This window comes from Amblyomma mixtum, chromosome 3, assembly GCF_055824585.1.
Source record: "Amblyomma mixtum isolate Tamu chromosome 3, ASM5582458v1, whole genome shotgun sequence".
Classification (NCBI taxonomy): domain Eukaryota; kingdom Metazoa; phylum Arthropoda; class Arachnida; order Ixodida; family Ixodidae; genus Amblyomma; species Amblyomma mixtum.
Window position 1 is genome coordinate 413,420,857 of NC_143014.1, and position 12,588 is coordinate 413,433,444.

Genomic DNA, 12,588 nt, shown 5'->3' on the forward strand with positions numbered 1-12,588 from the left:
ACGCACCGCCACGAGAAGATAAAGCAAGACATCTGTTTATAACAACTAAGCAGTGGTTGCACACACCAGAAAATTTTGGCGTAATAAAAACAAAAATCTATGATCTCGGTGGTGGCCTGAGTGCTATGGTCGCAAAACCTTGCGTTCTCGCGCGTTCCCGAGTCCCTGTACTTGCTGGCTTTCCGCATTATTAATCGCTCAAACCGAGCTAATAACGCTTCCTTTTCGGCTACAATGCGACCAAGTTTAGGAAGGAGAAAGCAAAAATGGAAAGGGGAGGATGGCTCAAGATGTAATGAAGACGGCGCGACGAACGAGGGCAGAAGCAGAACACAGGACCAGCGTCATGTCCTGTGTGTTCTGCTTCTGCCCTCGTTCGTCGCGCCGTCTTCATTACATCTTCAATCATGAACCAACTAGCCCGAGCAAGAGTTTTGCTTGGGAGAATGGCAGTGGACATAAAAAGGGAGAAAAAAAAGCACCGACACGATGGGCCGTTTTATGGCCCTCTCCGCGAGATGCGGCCAAGGTCGCGGGGCCAGCGGCGTCGGGGGACGTTCTGACGCAAAGGCCGCCGGCGCCCACTCGCCTTCTCATTACGGCGTCGCAGTGCGGTGTCTGCCCCCGTGGCTGACGACTGAGCGCTTTCAGCCCTCCTGAAGGCTTCCAGAGGCCCGCTAGTCGCGCGTCTCGGATAGGCGCCGCAACATGCAAAGAGCGAATAGCCGAGCGCTACAGAAACGCCAGGGAAAAACCCCGCCATCTTTGTTCAACCGCAACCCGTCACTCAACACGGAACAAGCACACATCCTCCGCAGAGTTGAGAGCAGCACTCATGCTCTGCAAGTGCGGATGACGTGACGCCGCTCACTGTTCCAAACGTCGGGATATCAGGGTAGATACAGTGCTCATTCCGTACACGTGTAACGTTCCCATTACCTCCCCACATCTCCCGTACCTTTCCCTTCCTCCTGGGATACTTGGCTCCATTGTGACTTGGGGGCTCCCGAAAGGGTCGACACCACAGCTGGCTTCCGGTAAAGTTTGTTTTTTCCTCCTCCCCTCGCTGGAAACTTGTTTGCTTGTTTTCCATTGAACGCTACAGTTTGCTCCTAAACAGCGACGCCGCTGACAAACTGGGGTCGCGGTCGCGAACCTTTCCGTGGCGGCGCTTCGGAGTTGATCCTCCGTGCCTTGGCCGTCGTCTCCTCGTGGCCGTTGGTATTGCTCGTGTTCAGCGCATTAAATAGCTTATTTTGCGCGCGCGAACATATTTCCGAACCCCTACCTCAGTCTCCTTATGATACTCTCAGAGTCCTAATTGGATGGTTTTGTCAGCTTAAACCATTTAACGGAATGCTTTAGCCCGCTAGTTTACAGACTAGGCTGACGAATAGAGTAAGGTGGGCAGCATCTCCGTCTGCGGTGTGGATCGTCGACGAGCGGCAGCGAAAGCAACGCTCCCCACGTTTTTGTTCCGACGCACGTGATGCGAGCGTTTATTGGCATTGCCCCATCCCCTCCCGACTGCTGAAAAATGGAAAAAAAGAACAAAATAGCGAGAAACGCCGAGCGCCCGTGCTCCCGAGAGTTTATTAAGGATCTTCCTTCGCTCAGAAGTTTTCCTTCTCGAGTTGCTCGGCGTCCGCTTGCAATCTGGTTTTGCTCAGTGCATACAAAGAGCCTCCTTATCGGTTCGTGTGCACGCGTGAATTGACGCTGACGCAGTCCGCGGACTAGACGGCTTCGTTCATGCAGCTCTCCGTTCTTGTTGTAGTTGACTGCTCAGAACCTGGCGCGGCGCCAAAGGAGGCAGCGCATTCAATTTGTAAACTTAATAATAGCGTCGTCAGACGCCACTGTGCGCAATTATGCGGCGAAGTGTGGTCACGTTGAGTTATTTTGCTCCGGCGCCCCGCCCTTGCTGACGAACACATCACAACGACTTATGAGGGCTACAAGAGGGCTACAAAAGGGCTACATGACAACTACACGACGGCGGCTACCAGGAGGGTCGAAGAAGAACGGTGAAGGGGTTAACAACACAAGGACACACCGTGGACTCAGCGAAAAACATTGACAAACACAGCGAAGAGCGAAGGTATACACGTCTCAGACGCTCGTACTACTCGGATTATTAAAACCGGGTTACAGTGATGAAAATGCCGGGAAGATGAGGACATTAAATATGACCACTGAAATTGTCTTTCGCAGGAACCACCGTTTCATGTGCATATTCCAACTCCTTCAAGCTAGCCCCCATTTCAGAGTTTAAAGAAAAAAATGTCGTTTATTATTGACTGGCGTATTGCGATGCGTTTGAGCAATGCCTTAGAGCCATTTCCCTTCTAATCACTGCATCCTTCATACAGACGTCACACTCATCGCTTAGCTTAGATGTTTGAACATCCTAAGCTTAATTGATATCGTTAACATTTCTAAGTAGTGCCGTAAAAACCTACTTTTTATCAGTTCGGATAAATCTAAGGGAATAATTTTCATATACAAGAAAGTAGTTGTCCAAAATGTCTTAAAGGTGCACTGAAGAGGAATCTGAACTCGTCTTTTTACCGCGGGAACTCTATCTACACGTTCCGAGCATTCTTAGAAACTTCGAATTATTGTCCTGTGCTGCAGCCGAGTTCCATAATTTAAATCGGATTACATGTGCCGGCTCCCGCCTTTTCTTGAACTCACCGCAGATGGTAGGAGTCAACTAACGCGTGGAGTGCCTTTCAGGCAGTCGCGTGGCGTCCTTGCTTTCGCTTTTGTTTTGTTTTTTTTAGGTTTCCGTGAATAAAGAGATCCAGTCAGAGGCTATATAGCCGCAAATTAGGCCCACGGAAGTAAAAATACGCATGGACTCTTTGCATTCGCCGATCGCTAGGTATCACTCCGCCGATTGCAGAGCGGCAAGCCGCCACGGCCGGATTGGCTGAAAAGTTGGTCGACTCCTCCTTCTGTCTGCGATGAGTTCAAAAAAAGGTGGGAGCCTGGACGTTTAATCCGATTTAAGTCATAGAAATCGGCCGCACAGGGCAATAATTCCAAGTTTCCAAGAATGCTCGGAACGTGTAGATCGAGTTCCTGCGGTAAACAGACGAGTTCAGATTCCTCTTTAGTGCACCTTTAACGCTTTCAATCAACTCTCGCCCCATATGCCCGTCACACCGCTCTTCATTTCTAGGTATTGAACTTAATGTGGTATCTGAAATGCATTTTACACCATCATCAGCTAGGAGGGAAATTCTTATATGGAATCTGGATACCGCTGAACGCTCGGCATTAATTCGACCTGCGTAATTTAGCCTCTTAATCTCTACCACGCCTTCATTCGTAGCCATCTAAACTGTCGTATCAGATCGTGGGTAAGAGAGATTATTCTCACCTCTCTACAGTGTTGAGCACATCCAGAACAAAGCTATTTGTGTCATCACCTCGGCTAATCGTGATGCCTCGATTACGCACTTCCACTTCCTACGTAACACTCTTCCCGGCCGCCGCGATGGTTCAGTGGTTACGGCGTTCGGCTGCCGAATCAAAGGACGCGGGATTGAATTTTGATGGAGGCGAAACACAAAAACGCCCGTGTGCTGCTCGATCTCGGTGCGCGTTGAAGAACCTCGCAAGGTCGAAATCAATCCGGAGCCCTCCACGGCCTCCAGTCATATCGCCTTACCATTTGTATTTGAGACCTTACAAATTTTATTCTTGGCGTATTTGCGAATCACATGACAAATGCCCATTGTTCTATTGCATATGTTCATGCGTGGGAACTGAGTAACGGTATCAATACGAGATTTTGTTTGCAGGATAATTTCAGACTACCGAAAAGATCGTATTAAGTGCTGAACTTAAACGGCTGGCTTTTCTCAAATGAAGTGTGGAACACTTTGGCTCGGAACATCAGAACTATGTAAAATCTGTTCTTATTTCAACGTAAAATTTGCTCGTATATTTCTAACTACTCACATGTTATCGCATAATTTTGAGCCTTATTATCTATTCCTGCGCTTTGTGTTACCTTCGTGGTCTTCAAATATACGTTTTCATAGAGAGGCTGAGCATTTCGTTAAGTTATTATCGCGCTCTTGTTCAAGTGTTGCAAGCTTTGATTTTTTTTTCCTTTGCTATAAATTTCATAAGACAATGTTAAACCTTGGGTCCTTTTTCTGCATGGTTTCTGTTTGTTTCTTTTCTTTACGCATCTTTTACTGCATATGCTTTGAATACACCTCGGAACTTCTGAAACCATGAGCAAAAGAATAAAAGAGATCTTCTTGTTTCTAATCTAACTAAAACCAACTGCCCGACCGGAGCGCGCTTCCATGCTTTATACCCGAGCAATGAAAATGTCTCAGTCAACTGTGCGCCCAGTAACAGCACGCACAGCCCAAGACAGAGAGAAACCGATGGAGGGGAAGGAAACACAGTCGTAAAGCCCGTCGTCTCGCCGGCTCCGCAAAGGGTTAGCGCTCGTCCCAAAAACTGCCTCCCATTCTCCTTAAACAGCCAGCCGTGTACAGTCCGCTTTACCTAAACTGCATGCATGCTCAAGTAACTTGGGCTGTAAAACATGGCCGCCGCTGCCACGTCGTCTGATTGGGTTCCTCCCCGTCGGAGGCTACTCAGGCGTGACCCCCCGTCTGCTGCGATGGAGTTCTCTACGTACAGAGTCGCGCCTGCTTCTTTCGAAACCCTTTGGCGACCGCGCCGCTGATCACGCCAGCGTGTCCTTTCTTTATCTTTTTTTTTTTTTACGAGACTGGCATCGCGCAAAGCCGCCAGCGTCTCCTCCCGAAATCTCATTCGCAGACGCAGACGGGGTAGCTCTGCTGGCTTCAGTCGGCGGCGCGATTGGGGAGCCAGACTTGATTTGAGTCGGCCGCCTCTTTCCACCCGCGCTGCTTTGCATCCCCGGCCTGCTGCTGTCCCCCGCAGGCGTCCGTACCGCGAATGTCGCCACCGGGTCGAGCCTGGCGCGCGTTGAAGGCATTGCGAAAGCGTGCTGCCCTCCACGGCGTGCTCGGCGGGGCGCGATGGTCCGAGCGCGGTTGTTGCACCCACTGTCCGGCCTTGGGTCTTCGCTCCTTGGCTCCGCCGCCGAAACGACCCCTAATGCCTGTCGCGCGGGATGGGGAGGGGAGTGGTCAACCCTTTTACGAGCGCCCCGTGCACTTATACTGCGGCGCTGGATTACCGCGCTTGCGTCGCCGAAATTGAAAAGTTGGACATTTAAGCGAAACAGGCTTCAAATACTTTGTGAGTCCTCTCTTTTTTTTTTTTTTGTTACTGCTTACGAAGCACGAGCCTGCTGTTCGCTTAGACAGAGCACGTCCCTAACGATCCTTCTTTCAATAACCAGCCTTCAACGCATTGCAGCGGACTTGGCTCATGCGACGCGGACTTGGGAAACCGTAAAGTCGCATTTCGCGTTCACGGTGACTGAATGCGCCCCCGCAGCAAACGGTGCGGTCATGCGATTTGCGATAACGGCCGAGTTGAAAGTGCTGCGCACTTCCATGACTGGCTGACGTCATGTGTGTTGCAAGTTGGCCGGTCGTTCCAGCTCCTGTAGGTGGCGCGGCGGCAGTTCGACGTGGCGGACGAGGCAGTGATGGCGCCGCAGCCATACAGCGTACGCCTCTAGAACCAAAGCGGCTTCTTGACGTCATGGCATGTTTCTTGTGGGGTTTAGGGCCGAGATAAGCAGCAGCGAGTCATTTTCTGATATTAATAAGAACCTGTCCTTGAGTGTGGCTGAATTACAGGCTCGCAATAAACGTTCTTCGGTATGAGCATGTAATCGTTGGTTCGCAAATGCCGCAAAAACTTCGTTGACGCAATCAAACTCGGCGCGGTAAAGTTTTTCCTGGCTTTCACTTTATTTTTTCTTACGGCGTGTTACTGCGCGGCGATTGCCGTATGAATGAGGGTAACGGACGAACTTTTTTTTTTCTCGCAATTTTGGCGGTTTTCGGCCCTTACCCGAAAGCGGAATTATACAGTTGAGTAATAAGGGAGTAATGACTCACTGGCATCCACCAGAGCGCAGCCAAACGGCTACAAAGGAAAGCTTTCCTTTGTAGCCGTATGGCTGCGCTCGGGTGGATGCCAGTGAGTAATTACTCCCTTATTACAAATCTACTCCACCTTGGGGGATTCCCCTAAACATTTGACCTATACAGTTGAGTCTTTAAGCTATTGTCTGAAGAACTACTTTATTAACTTATACAGGCTGACGCTATATTTGGCGCCTACACGATTGCGCCGCTTACCCGCTTATATACGGAATGCATATGTATTGCGCGCTGATCTTATACTAAATATCTCGGCTAGTTTGTTTGCCTGCAGTGTGCATTGGTTACATATGTGATAATAGTAGAAGAGGCAATGTGTACTGTTTGAAGCGGCAGTCAGAAGGTCATTTGAGCTTAATGAAGCAGCTCGAACTAGTGACAGAAAAGTGTGTTCGACTGGCGGAGGAAAAGCGGTGTGATCAAGACAACAGACGACAGTTGTCAATAAACGTTTGCGGTTATTCAGCCACTTCGCGCATTATAACCGAGAAATGAATACAACTATGAAAATTTTGCCATTCATATCGCCATTTCGCAATCAAGTTGTGGCCAGAAAGCCGCATTTAATCTAGACCTGAATCGACTGAAGCTGGATGACAGCAGTAACGAACAGCTGCGGTGTAGTGAAATACATACGGGAATGAAGGAAAAATGTTCGTTTGCTGCAAACGTCAGGCACAAAATATCGACAATATACTTCAGTGTTTAAACACTGCAACTGGTTTAGTGCTGCTGCAGTTCGATACGATAGTCGAATAAAGAAAACTCTGAATAGGAATGCATTGAGAACGCGGTGTCGTGGCGTCAACAAAGTACGTGTCTGAGAAACATATGAATCATGGGATTAAAACACCTCACCAACATGCCCAGCGTACTCAATCGCTGTTTTTTTTTTTTGCACTTTTCACTTGCTTGCAGGACCAACATTTTTTATTTTGTCGAATGTTCATTGATTCGCACAGCGTGGAATAGCAAGATATTATCTTTTTTGAAGCGTATGTCCACGCTCCGAACAAGTGCGGTCCCCTGCGTAGCGAAGAACGTTCACCGGCTCGATGCTTCAGAAAGAGGCCGCTTGGTGCCGCCACCGCCACAATTTTTTCAGTGCCGTCGTCTGCCGCATATAATTTCTGCTAATACAGTCCTGTTCTGTTGTTACGACTTGGGGAAATATGTCACGTTGGCGCTGTGTGCAATACGGCAACCAAAAGTACAAGGTTAATCAAATATGAAATGTATATTTATTATTTTGTATAGATTGGTGCCTGTGCGCAAATTTTCTAAGCCGTCTCTTTATGATATGTTGATGATTCTGTGCTATTGCTGAGTTGCCTTTTAGTCCTAGTCTTGAAGTGAGTCCCAGAATACCAAACTCGCCGACTTCATTTGCTCGGGGCATGCTGGGATGTGCACAGGGAAGGAACATGGAGTACATTAGCAATTAAAAAGCAGCTGCTTGTCATCCGATGTAATCTAGGAAATAAACCTGTATTTTAAATGAATAACATCGGAAGGGTGATACGCCTCGTGGAATTACCGTGAAAGAGAAGAGATTGTGCACCAATAAGCCGGCCATGCGTCTATTTTGAATTCGACCCGTGCGTGACCGCACTTCACAGGAGAGAAGTGCTTGCGAATATTAGCGCACGCGATTCGCGCATGTACGCTAGTGCAGGTACTCGTGTGTGCCCCTGAGGAGAGAGTGAAAAAAAAATAAAACAACCGCAAAAGAACCAAGCATTCGCTCTATTCGCCAGCTTGCATTGCTCTCTCCTCTTGGACGTTTCGTCTCTTGCAACTCCCTTCGAACTGTTTCGTGGTGGTTCTTTCGAACTTGAGCGCCGGGAAAACGAAAGGTCGAGTAAGTTAAAAAGGAAAACAAAACAGATCACACATCGTAAAGGGGGAGAGGTAGCTGAAGAAAGCAGGGCGCGCATAGCGTACAACGTGGCGCGTATATACGGCCAGAGGTGTGTGTGTGACGAAGCGGTCGCCGTCGTCTGTTGTCGTCCAGAACGAGCCGCTGTCATCGGCGTTGTTTTTCTTCGCCAGTTTGCACTCATCTTCCGCGGTAATCGCTGTGACCCGAAAAACCACTGGCGCCGCGCTTGCTCGCCTTTTCTCGACGCGGCGACGCGCGTTCCGCTTCCGTGACATTTTTGCCCCAGTTTAAAGTCCCCCCCCCCCCCCCCCCCCATCCCTTCCTTCACTCGCTCGCTCTTGTAAGCCGCCCTCCCTCGCCACCCCCGCTCCTCGGTCAGAGCAGCCGGGCGGGTCCTGCAGAGCCAGCGATGAGAGCGCGTCCCTTGTCGCGAGGAATTCTCGATTCCCAAGGCTTGGCTTCGAACCAACAGAGCCCCGCACCGAGGAGGCAGCGCCTAGGCGCCGCGTGGCCCTCCTTGCAGCGTGGAATTTTCGCCCGTACATATGTTTTTTCGGCCTTATTTCTTTGTTATTTATCTACGTCAGGCGGCTAGTCTTATTCTTATTGCGCCTCTTTTTTCTTTTCTTCTCACTGTTCTCGACTTTCGCGCACAAGCTTTGCTCAACTTTTTGCTCCCCTTCCCCCCTTCTTTCTCTACCTCTTCTGACGCTCCCGAAAAGAAGATGGCACAAAACTGTGCCTGTAGCGTGCGGCCTTTACTTACGCTCCTTCAGATGTGAGCATCGCTGCGGTTCTTGGCTGCATCGTCAAGACCCCCCCCCCCCCCACCCCCCTTTTTTTTTCATTCATGGACTCCACGAACTTTGCCCCCTTCGCTGCCATACACCCGCGTGACACTTCGGCGCTGCGTAAGGATCAGATAATGAGCCAGTTCTTTTTTCCGAGCTAAATTAACGACTTCAAGCTATTGATTTAATTACTTTATTGGCATCAAAGCCACGCTTTAGCGGTTCGCATGGTGGGTTTTATCACGAAAGATATCAAGAAGAAAAAAAAAACACGTGTGATGCTGCTCCTCCGTAGCGCAGTGGTGCCCAAGGAGAAGTACCCTTTGCGGGAAAAGGAAGACTTCATAATGGTTTCTGTTTCCTTCTTGTTTCTTTTCATCGCACCATTCTTAAAAAAAAAAAAAGAAAACAAAGAAAAAGTTGTTTCAAGGTTCAGTTACACTCTTGGATGAGCGACCAAAGGCGTGACATGCTGAAAAAAATGCTAGGGGGTGCTTCTTTTCTGTTGTCATGCGTAGCTTCACAACTTGGTGAGCACTCGACTTCGGGACCCTATCGCGTTTGCAAAAAAATGCGTTGAGCTTGTATTCATGTGAGTCATGCTACTCTTGTTTGCCTCAGAGACCATCGTTAAACCAACAGCGCAAAAATTTTACTGCACACGCCCGCATTTCGGCACCGCCAACAAGTTGATTTCGATCATCCAAGCGCAGCGTGCAGCGGTTTCTGGCTCGCGCCTTGGAAATGCTCGTATCGCGGGAAGTGCTGCTTTCCATCACCCTGAAAAACACCAGGGGGGGGGGGGGGGGGGGGGGTCTAAAAACGACGTCTTACCCACAGTTTTCATCCAAACATGGGGCGTTAAATCAAAATATAGTAATCTTGCAGAACTATCGAGTTTTTTTCATCGCATTCAGTGGTTGCGGAAGCGGCGCAAATAACACCACAACTAGTTGCATGAGATGCAGACAAGGGCAGGTATCTGTGCCGATCTGCCAACCGATGTATTTTCAGACCCGAGGTTCGAAATATATACACTGCAGCTGCTCAAGACAAAAATAAAGGAAACAAAAAAAAAAACTTGTAACTAGAGGTGAAGCGTTAATTCTAATTCATTTCTTTATAGCTACTAAAACTCGACGGAATAGAGAGCCACCTTCGCCTCTTCAAAGCATACAGCGCTTTCTACATCTGCATCGCAGTGCTAAACTGAACATCGTCGAATCTACAGCGAGTTCTGTCAGTCTCTGAAGCAGGGCCTCAAACAATGGCAGATTATATTGCCCTCGTGGTATAAGAACTCTTTCGCTCGCAGTTCAGATGCCCTTCACAACATCGTGCAGGCAGTGATGTGTACAATGAGCCGAGCATGTTGGTTTTGCGCCACTGTCAAAGAAAACCCTGCATTACATGTTCTGGAAATCAGCAACGAAGGGCGCTTGACTGTATGGCCCTGCAGTGTGGGAACCAGAAGGCATATTCGTTTCGCAATACTCCACTGATGGTGGCCGGCCATTCAAGGCACAATGTGGTGTTAAGCACTCATGACATTACTCAATCGCTCCCTACGAGGACTTTAGCACTTAATAAACGAAGCCAGGACCAAAATCGTGGCCCTCCTACACTTCGCGACAGAAACGGTCATCCTGAGATTATTATAACTGCCTCGCGCACCCTTTAATTGCTGCTAGGTGGTCGTGGCCCTTCCTCTTTCAAATAAAATTCAAATAAAACTTATCAGCAAATTACCCTGCTGAAGATAAGAGCGCGTGCGCGAACTCGACGCTGCATTTCGACGATGCACTCGTCCGATCGTGTGCGGTGATGATGATGTCCTCAGGCTTTGAATGCCCCATACCCACGGCGGGGGATTGGCCAGGGTGCATAGCGGATACAAACGCACCCATGTACAGGGAATGGAGTGTATTTAAAATTTTGGGACGCAGAGCTAGAATTTGTACAAAACAAAAAAAAATACGGAGAAGGAAAAGTTGTGAAATCACATTCTCGCAGAGGAATCTACCAGATGAAATTATATAATCATGAATAGGGTGTCTTTATACCTGCACTTCTTTTTCTCCCCCCCCCCCTGCTTTCTTCCTTTCCCACACGACACGGTCACGGGTTCGCCCGAAGTAAGCCAGTCACCGTGCCTTTTCTTTTCTCAAAACCATACCCTCCGCGTATACGTCCGAACTGCGATAGTTAATCCACTCGCGAGCAGTTTTGTTCACATTTACCTTTGTACACAGTCTGTAATAGGCTCTCTCTTCCTCCTCCTGCTTCCTGCCGTCGGCCCTCTCTCATCTGTCTAACTCTTTACGCCTTTAACCTCCCTCGAGTACAAACGCAGCAAGAAGGCAAAGGAGCGGCAGAGAGTCAGGTGGGCAGATGAGATTAGAACGTCTGCGGGTGTAGGGAGGGCGAAAGTGGCACAGAACAAGGTTAACTGGAGACAACTTGGAGGGGCCTTTGTCCTGCAGTGGACGTCGTAGGATGATGATGATGATGATCATGACTGTTCCTCCATTCTACTCCATTCTGCGGAGTGATCGCAAGACGACCGGTTTGCGGCCGTTGGCTCGGCAGCCAGCTCGGCAAGCCAAAACCTGGGACCAGCCAGTAGTCGTCCACATTACTTACAGGATACGGCAAACACTCTCTCCTTCTTTTTCGGCTCACCTGCACTTCGTTCTTAGCGACGCTGTCCCATGGAAAAACCCTTCCTAGAAGACTATCTATTTATCTCAAAATTCCAGCAGATTAAGCTTGGTACTGCACTGCGTGCACTGTGCACGAGTCTCGCTCTTCCTCGCTTTGTCACTGCTTTTGGTGTCTCTTTTGGGATGCGCTATTGTGTTGTGGGATGGAAAGGACAGAACAACGTTAACCTGACAAACAACACAACTCCGTGACATTGGGTGTCATTCCGCTACGCGCATTCCCAGAGGCTGCATGCGACACTGGTACGGCGCGAGCCTTCAAGGAGTGCATAGCATCTCTACATAGCATGTCTTGTCTATGATCAGCACGCTTGGAATCAAGAAAGAACAAAGACACGCAGAATGAGACTGGATCTTCGAGATACTGAAACACACACACGTACGCACACACAGGGAGAGAGAGAGAGAGTCTGTTTTTTATGCTTTTGCCGAGTTTGCTCGATGCCTCGGAACCGCCGTTGTCCACGCTTTGGATGGCCGGTTGAGGTTTGGTCTTCCTTCATTGCCGGAGTCCATTAGACCACTCGCGTCGCTGCTGAACGCCCCTTCCTGCTTTCAAAGCAAATTGTCCTTTTCTCCAATAGGACAGCATCATCAAAACAACGTTAAACGCGAAGGCCTTTCCCCAACGAAAAAAAAAAGGCAAAATGGAGAGCCAACGCTCGCAGCTAAATGTTAGCGCGCATCTCCGAGCTTCATTCGTTCCTGCTTCTGGCTAACTGCCGCCACTGCTCTGCTTGTTGGTTCGCCGTCTGCACAGAGGCGCGGCCATTTTTGTTGCCTCTTATAAGCCGCTTGACGGATCGGTTCGAGTCTAGCTCGAAGACAAGCGTTTGCGTAGAAGCAGCACCAATTCGGGAAGCGCCTGGGCTTGGTCGCGCTGGGAGCCAAGGGACCAGGAGGGGGGGTGCAGGCCTCTCTTTCATCTGCCTCACATTTTGACGCTGCTCTTGTTGCCCTTTCCGCCTCGCTGCCGCCGCTTGCTCTCGCTTTCTTTCTCTTTTCCTTCTTTTTTTTCTTCGCTCCTTTCGCGCGGAGAAGAGAACGTGAACCGAGACGTGGTTCCAAAAACGTGCGGTGACTTCCGAGTCAAGAAAGGTCGTTCGCAGCCC

The 12,588-nt window shown here is 49.3% G+C and overlaps 1 protein-coding gene across 7 annotated transcripts in view; it reads left to right on the forward strand.

Moving 5' to 3' along the window:
- The window catches only part of LOC149357690 (pro-neuregulin-2, membrane-bound isoform-like), a 122,253-nt gene that overhangs the window by 87,800 nt on the left and 21,865 nt on the right, over nt 1-12,588 (forward strand). The window lies entirely within an intron of this gene.